The sequence below is a fragment of the Triticum dicoccoides genome, chromosome 1A (genome assembly GCF_002162155.2).
Source record: "Triticum dicoccoides isolate Atlit2015 ecotype Zavitan chromosome 1A, WEW_v2.0, whole genome shotgun sequence".
In the NCBI taxonomy this organism is placed as follows: domain Eukaryota; kingdom Viridiplantae; phylum Streptophyta; class Magnoliopsida; order Poales; family Poaceae; genus Triticum; species Triticum dicoccoides.
Genome location: NC_041380.1, coordinates 337,331,727 through 337,341,316, shown reverse-complemented (window position 1 = coordinate 337,341,316; position 9,590 = coordinate 337,331,727).

Genomic DNA, 9,590 nt, shown 5'->3' with positions numbered 1-9,590 from the left:
ATATTCGTAGTTTCTTAGGTCATGCTGGTTTCTATAGGAGATTTATTAAAGACTTCTCTAAAATTTCTAGGCCTCTTACGAACTTCTACAAAAGGATATCCCTTTTGTTTTTGATGATGATTGTTCAGAAGCCTTTGAAACACTCAAGAAAGCCTTAATTTCTGCACTTATTGTTCAACCACCTGATTGGAAATTGCCTTTTGAAATTATTTGTGATGCTAGTGATTATGTTGTTGGTGATGTTCTAGGACAAAGAGTTGATAAGAAATTGAATGGTATTCATTATGCTAGTAAAACTCTAGACAGTGCTCAAAGAAATTATGCTACTACTGAAAAAGAATTCTTAGCAGTGGTGTTTGCTTGTGATAAATTCAGACCTTATATTGTTGATTCAAAAGTAACTATTCACACAGACCATGTTGTTATTAAATATCTTATGGAAAAGAAAGATGTTAAACCTAGACTTATTCGATGGTTTCTCTTGTTACAAGAGTTTGATTTACATATCATTGATAGAAAAGGAGCTGAGAACCCAGTAGTTGATAATTTGTCTAGGCTTGAAAATTTGCCTGATGACCCACTACCTATTGATGATAGTTTTCCTGATGAGCAGCTAGCTGCAATAAATGTTGCTCATAATACTCCTTCGTATGCTGATTATGCTAATTACATTATTGCTAAATATTTACCACCTAGCTTTACATACCAACAAACGAATAAAATCTTCTATGATGTCGGATCACGGTTTCCGGCAAAACCCTCAAGTTTCGAACACTGGGGTGCACGCGAAGATCTCCCCCCTACCGATCCACGTCCTAGCTTAGCTAAGATCTTACGAACTAACTCGACGAACTCACAACACAAAGGCCACAAGATTTATACTGGTTCAGGCCATCGTTGTAGTGTAATACCCTACTCTAGTGTGGTGTGGTGGATTGCCTCTTGGATTTGAGGATGAATAGTACAAGGGGAAGAATAGCCTCCTAAGGAGAGGTGTTCTTGTGCTTGGTGAACTTGTGGTTGTTCTGGTCCCTCTCGATCTGACCCCCTGGCTATGGTGGTGGCTAGTCCTATTTATAGAGGCCTTGGTCCTCTCCCCAAATATTAAGCGGGAAGGGAGCCAATAACGTCCAATTCGAAAGGGGACAGCGAATGCAACTTATCCTGACAAAAGCAGTCTTCGCCTGCAAAAGGCTCTGGTGGTGATGCTGTCTTGGGCTCCACGGTGACCTCCGTCTTGCCGTCCTTCTGGTCTTGGTCTCGTTGCACCGATATGGAAACCTTTGCTTGACGCCTCGGTACTCCGTGCATGCGCTTGCTTCGTCAGCACCAAAGAGGAAACAAGGACTCTGTGCGCGCTGGCGCCCGCCTGGCGCCCACCTGACGCCCGCTTGGTCTCGATCGTCATGGCTCGCATCATCGGAACCTCGCGAGATTTGCCTGGCCTTGATCTCTCCGTCCCTCGTGAGGCAGCCTGGTGAGGCCGCTCCTGAGGAGGTCTTATGTCGTTCGCCTCGCGAGGGTCTTGAGTCCTTGCTGGCGAAGATGGGTCATATGGGCCCGCTCGCAGAGCCACGCCGTGGGCCACAGGCAGGCAAGTTTGGGGACCCCCGTTCCCAGAACGCCGACAGTAGCCCCCGGGCCCAAGGCGCGCTCGGGATTGGCTTCAAGGCAAAGCCAAAGGGGCAAGTGTGTAGCGCCGCGGGCCCCAATAGCCTGCGGCCTAGGTCGACGTGTGGCAGTTGATTGGACGTGGGCGTCTCCGCTGCAGGCAACATAGCCCTTGCCCGTGGCTGGCAGATGTTTGCCCGCGCGCGCGACCTGGTCAGGTGGTGCACCCTCCACTTCAAGTATGACGGTGACACGACCCTATACGTGACGCGAATCTGCCCTTGGGGCCGACCACATCTCGTGCAGCTACGATGGCTCTTCCTCCAGCGACAGCCCCAGCAGCGGCGGTTATGACCAGCCGCCACGCCGTCGTGCCCGCTTTGAGTGCGGCACTAGGTCGTCTCATCACCGCGCCTCCATGAAGCGCGAGGAGGGGTCTGGCTGAGCTCAGGACGACGTCGGGAGCCTGCCCCTGTGAACCGCTGTAGGGGCAGACGCTGATTTTATTTTGTTCTTCCTTTCCTTCCTGCATCAAAAAGAAACCAGAATGGGCCCCAGAGGGGCGTGTATCGAACTATGATTTCAATCACTATGCTATGTTTGTTGCTCCTATGCTGTGTCGCAACTTCGTCGTTTTGGGTAGGTATAACTTAGCTTGACTTGTTCGGAGTAGCCTCCTCCTCACGAGGCACTTGCTTGTTTCCCGGTGCCTGTCGAAGCTTCCTTGACTTGATAGGCGCTTAGGAACTGCAAAAAATTCGTTAAGAGGTTTATCGTTATCCCGAGGCTTGGTCGCGGGCGCCGCTGGCCTTGACCCAACGCTTCATATCACGGTACCCGAGGGGCATGGATTGAGAGAGAGAAGTGCGCCAGCTTGTGGGCTCGAACGAGGGTACCTCACAAAAACAGAAGAAGGAAGCTCACAAAGGTACCTGTTCATCCCCCTCGCGAGGAACGCGAAAGAGAGCACAGGCCGACCAAAGAAATGAAGGCAGAAACAGAGGCAGAAAGAGAAAGGGTGAGACTGATGTCTACTTCACAACCTTCTTCTTGTAGACGTTGTTGGGCCTCCAAGTGCAGAGGTTTGTAGGACAGTAGCAAAGTTCCCTCAAGTGGATGACCTAAGGTTTATCAATCCGTAGGAGGTGTAGGATGAAGATGGTCTCTCTCAAGCAACCCTGCAACCAAATAACAAAGAGTCTCTTGTGTCCCCAACACACCCAATACAATGGTAAATTGTATAGGTGCACTAGTTCGGCGAAGAGATGGTGATACAAGTGCAATATGGATAGTAGATAATGGTTTTTGTAATCTGAAAATATAAAAACAGCAAGGTAACTAATGATAAAAGTGAGCACAAACGGTATTGCAATGCGTTGAAACGAGGCCTAGGGTTCATACTTTCACTAGTGCAAGTTCTCTAAAAAATAATAACATAATTGGATCACATAACTATCCCTCAACATGCAACAAAGAGTCACTCCAAAGTCACTAATAGCAGAGAACAAACGAAGAGATTATGGTAGGGTACCAAACCACCTCAAAGTTATTCTTTCCAATCAATCCGTTGGGCTATTCCTATAAGTGTCACAAACAGCCCTAGAGTTCATACTAGAATAACACCTTAAGACACAAATCAACCAAAACCCTAATGTCACCTAGATACTCGAATGTCACCTCAAGTATCCGTGGGTATGATTATATGATATGCATCACATAATATCAGATTCATCTATTCAACCAACACAAAGAACTTCAAAGAGTGCCCCAAAGTTTCTACCAGAGAGTCAAGACAAAAACGTGTGTCAACCCCTATGCATAGGTTCATGGGCAGAACCCGCAAGTTGATCACCAAAACATACATCAAGTGGATCAATAGAATACCCCATTGTCACCATGGGTATCCCACGCAAGACATACATCAAGTGTTCTCAAATCCTTAAAGACTCAATCCGATAAGATAACTCCAAAGGGAAAACTCAATCCATTAAAAGAGAGTAGAGGGGGAGAAAACATCATAAGATCCAACTATAATAGCAAAGCTCGTGATACATCAAGATCGTACCACCTCAAGAACACGAGAGAGAGAGAGAGATCAAACACATAGCTACTGGTACATACCCTCAGCCCCGAGGGAGAACTACTCCCTCCTCGTCATGGAGATAACCGGGATGATGAAGATGGCCACCGGAGAGGGATTCCCCCTCCGGCAGGGTGCTGGAACGGGTCTAGATTGGTTTTCGGTGGCTACGGAGGCTTCTGGCGGCGGAACTCCCGATCTATTGTGCACCCCGATAGTTTTAGGGTATATGGATATATATAGGTGGAAGAAATACATCAGGGGAGCCACAAGGGGCCCACGAGGGTGGAGGGTGCGCCTAGGGGAGTGAGCGCGCCCCCTGCCTCGTGGCTTCCTTGTTGATCCCCTGACGTGCACTCCAAGTCTCATGTATTGCTTTCTTTCCAAAAATAACTTTTCCGAAGGTTTCATTCCGTTTGGACTCCGTTTGATATTCCTTTTCTACGAAACACTGAAACAAGGGAAAAACAGAAACTGGCACTGTGCTCTGGGTTAATAGGTTAGTCCCAAAAATAATATAAAAGTGTTTAATAAAGCCCATAAACATCCAAAACAGATAATATAATAGCATGGAACAATCAAAAATTATAGATACATTGGGGACGTATGAGCATCCCCAAGCTTAATTCCTACTCGTCCTCGAGTAGGTAAATGATAAAAACAGAATTTTTGATGTGGAATGCTACCTAACATATTCATCATGTATTTCTCTTTATTGTAGCAAGAATATTCAGATCCATAAGATTCAAGACAAAAGTTTAATATTGACATAAAAATAATAATACTTCAAGCATACTAACTAAGCAATCATGTCTTCTCAAAATAACATGGCCAAATAAAGTTCATCCCTACAAAATCATATAGTTTGGTCATGCTCCATTTTCGTCACACAAGAATTCTCTCATCATGCACAATCCCGATGACAAGCCAAGCAATTGTTTCACACTTTAGTAATCTCAAACTTTTTTCAACTTTCACGCAATACATGAGCGTGAGCCATGGATATAGCACTATGGGTGGAATAGAATATGATGATGGGGGTTATGTGGAGAAGACAAAAAGGAGAAAGTCTCACATCGACGCGGCTAATCAATGGGCTAGGGAGATGCCCATCAATTGAAGTCAATGCAAGGAGTATGGATTGTCATGCAACGGATGCACTAGAGCTATAAATGTATGAAAGCTCAACAAAAGAAACTAAGTGGGTGTGCATCCAACTTGCTTGATCACGGAGACATAGGGCACTTGAGGAGGCCCATTGTTGGAATATACAAGCCAAGTTCTATAATGACAAATTCCCACTAGTATATGAAAGTGACAAAACAAGAGACTCTCTATCATAAAGATCATGGTGCTACTTTGAAGCACAAGTGTGGAAAAAGGATAGTAGCATTGTCCCTTTTATTTTATTTTTTTATTTTTTATATTTGGCCTTTCCTTTTTTTATTTGGCCTTTCTTTTTTATTTGGCCTTTCCTACTTTTTTTGGCCTTTCTTTTTTTTTTCCTCTTTTTATGGGACAATGTTCTATGAATGATGATCATCACACTTCTATTTATTTACAACTCAATGATTACAACTCGATACTAGAACAAAGTATGACTCTATATGAATGCCTCCGGTGGTATATTGGGATAGCAATGAATCAAGAGTGACATGTATGAAAAATTATGAACGGTGGCTTTGCCACAAATACGATGTCAACTACATGATCATGCAAAGCAATATGACAATGATGATGCGTGTCATAATAAACGGAACGGTGGAAAGTTGCATGGCAATATATCTTGGAATGGCTATGGAAATGCCATAATAGGTAGGTATGGTGGCTGTTTTGAGGAAGATATAAGAAGGTTTATGTGTGATAGAGCGTATCATATCACGGGGTTTGGATTCACCGGCGAAGTTTGCACCAACTCTCGATGTGAGAAAGGGCAATGCACGGTACCAAAGAGGCTAGCAATGATGGAAGGGTAAGAGTGCGTATAATCCATGGACTCAACATTAGTCATAAAGAACTCACATACTTATTGTAAAAATCTACAAGTCATCAAAAACCAAGCACTACACGCATGCTCCTAGGGGTATAGATTGGTAGGAAAAGACCATCGCTCGTCCCCGACTGCCACTCAAAAGGAGGACAATCAAAGAACACCACATGTTTCAAATTTGTTACATAATGTTTACCATACGTGCATGCTACGGGACTTGCAAACTTCAACACAAGTATTTCTCAAATTCACAACTACCCAACTAGCACAACTTTGATGTCACTATCTCCATATCTCAAAACAATCATCAAGTATCAAACTTCTCTTACTATTCAATGCACTTATATGAAAGTTTTTATTATATCCCTCTTGGATGCCCATCATATTAGGACTAATTTCATAACCAAAGCAAATTACCATGCTGTTCTAAAGACTCTCAAAATAATATAAGTGAAGCATGAGAGTTCATCTATTTCCACAAAATAAAACCACCACCGTGCTCTAAAAAGATATAAGTGAAGCACTAGAGCAAACGACAAACTACTCCGATAGATATAAGTGAAGATCAATGAGTAGTCAAACAATTATGCAACTATATGAAGACTCTCTAACATTTAATAATTTCAGATCTTGGTATTTTATTCAAATAGCAAGCAAATCATAATGAAATAAAATGACGCTCCAAGCAAAACACATATCATGTGGTAAATAAAAATATAGCTCCAAGTAAAGTTACTGATGAACGAAGACAAAAGAGGGGATGCCTTCCGGGGCATCCCCAAGCTTAGGCTCTTGGTTGTCCTTGAATATTGACTTGGGGTGCCTTGGGCATCCCCAAGCTTAGGCTCTTGCCACTCCTTATTCCATAGTCCATCGAATCTTTACCCAAAACTTGAAAACTTCACAACACAAAACTTAACAGAAAACTCGTAAGCTCCGTTAGCGAAAGAAAACAAAACACCACTTCAAGGTGATGTAATGAACTCATTCTTTATTTATATTGGTGTTAAACCTACTGTATTCCAACTTCTCTATGGTCTATAAACTCTTTTACTAGCCATAGAATCATTAAAATAAGCAAACAACACACGAAAAACAGAATCTGTCAAAAACAGAACAGTCTGTAGTAATCTGTAACTAACGCAAACTTATGGAACCCCAAAAATTCTAAAATAAATTTATGGACGTGAGGAATTTATCTATTAATCATATGCCAAAATAATTAACTAAATATCACTCTCCATTAAAAAATGGCAGCAAATCTCGTGAGAGCTAAAGTTTCTGTTTTTTACAGCATGATCAACAAGACTTTCCCCAAGTCTTCCCAATGGTTCTACTTGGCACGAACACTAATTAAAACATAAAACTCAATCATAAAAGAGGATAGATAAATTATTTATTACTAAACAGGAGCAAAAATCAAGGGACAAAAATAAAATTGGGTTGCCTCCCAACAAGCGCTATCGTTTAACGCCCCTAGCTAGGCATGATGATTTCAATGATGCTCACATAAAGGATAAGAATTGAAACATAAAGAGGACATCATGAAGAATATGACTAGCACATTTAAGTCTAACACTCTTACTATGCATAGGGATTTTGTGAGCAAACAACTTGTGGGAACAAGAATCAACTTGCATAGGAAGGTAAAATAAGCATAACTTCAAACTTTTAAGCACATACAGAGGAAACTTGATATTATTGCAATTCCTACAAGCATATGTTCCTCCCTCATAATAATTTTCAGTAGCATCATGAATGAATTCAACAATATAACCATCACATCAAGCATTCCTTTCATGATCTACAAGCATAGAAAATTTACTACTCTCCACATAAGCAAAAAATTTCTCATGAATAATAGTGGGAGCAAACTCAACAAAATAATTATCATGTGAGGCATAATCCAATTGAAAACTAAAATCATGATGACAAGTTTCATGGATATCATTTAGGGATGACAGTTTTGCCCATGGGTATGAGTACCCGCGGGTACCCTACCCGAAAACAACGGGTATGGGCAAGATTTGAAGAGATTTTGTACCCATGGGTAATGGGTATCCATACTCGCAAAATATATGGGTAAGATATGGGTATGACATTGCGCCCATGGGTAACCCAATGGATACCCAGAAACAATTAATAAATGAAAATAACTCCTATGACATGTGGGGTCATCATCCAACTCCTATGGCCCACCCTAAGTCTTGTTTCCTTAAATTGGCCATAGCTCATAGGCCCGTAATCACCTGCTCGCCACTCCTCATGCGTCCTATGTGACTCGTTGAAAGGATGAAATCTTGACTCTTCGCTACCAGACTCCTATCCAACACTCGATCCAGCGATTCCCCATTCCCAGCATGACCTCTCACTGTACCGGGTTTCTACTAGCCGCCACTCATACTCCCTTGATGCCTCCAAGAGGCCACCCACCATAGTAGCCTGTGTTAGTGATGTACTACTCATCCATGATCACTTGAATTTTAAACCCATTTCTCTACATTTTAAAATTTTAAATGCTATATATTATATCCACTGGATACCCATTGGGTATAGGATACCTGATGGGTATGGGCATGGGTGCCAATTCATGCCCATGGGTATTGAAATGGGTGGGTATAGAAATTTTCTGTGGGTATGGGTTTGGGTAGAAGGAGGTTGTACCCGCCCATACCCTACCCATTGCCATCCCTAATATCATTATTCTTTATAGCATACAAGTCATCACAATAATCATCATAGATAGCAACTTTGTTCTCATAATCAATTGGAACCTCTTCCGAAATAGTGGATTCATTGCAAAATAAAGTCATGACCTCTCCAAATCCACTTTCATCAATATAATCATCATAAATAGGAGGCATGCTTTCATCGTAATAAATTTGCTCATCAAAACTTGGGGGACAAAAAATATCATCTTCATCAAACATAGCTTCCCCAAGCTTGTGGCTTTGCATATCATTAGCATCATGGATATTCAAGGAATTCATACTAAAAACATTGCAATCATGCTCATCATTCAAATATTTAGTGCCAAACATTTTAATGCATTCTTCTTCTAACATTTTGGCACAATTTTCCGTTCCATCATACTCATGAAAGATATTAAAAAGATGAAGCGTATGAGCCAAACTTAATTCCATGTTTTTGTAATTTTCTTTTATAAACTAAACTAGTGATAAAACAAGAAACTAAAAGAGTCAATTGCAAGATCTAAAGATATACCTTCAAGTACTCACCTCCTTGGCAACGGCGCCAGAAAAGAGCTTGATGTCTACTACACAACCTTCTTCCTGTAGACGTTGTTGGGCCTCCAAGTGCAGAGTTTGTAGGACAGTAGCAAATTTCCCTCAAGTGGATGACCTAAGGTTTATCAATCCGTAGGAGGCGTAGGATGAAGATGGTCTCTCTCAAGCAACCCTGCAACCAAATAACAAAGAGTCTCTTGTGTCCCCAACACACCCAATACAATGGTAAATTGTATAGGTGCACTAGTTCAGCGAAGAGGTGGTGATACAAGTGCAATATGGATAGTAGATAATGGTTTGTGTAATCTGAAAATATAAAAACAGCAAGGTAACTAATGATAAAAGTGAGCACAAACGGTATTGCAATGCATTGAAACAAGGCCTAGGGTTCATACTTTCACTAGTGCAACTTCTCTCAACAATAATAACATAATTGGATCACATAACTATCCCTCAACATGCAACAAAGAGTCACTCCAAAGTCACTAATAGCGGAGAACAAATGAAGAGATTATGGTAGGGTACCAAACCACCTCAAAGTTATTCTTTCCAATCAATCCGTTGGGCTATTCCTATAAGTGTCACAAACAGCCCTAGAGTTCATACTAGAATAACACCTTAAGACACAAATCAACCAAACCCTAATGTCACCTAGATACTC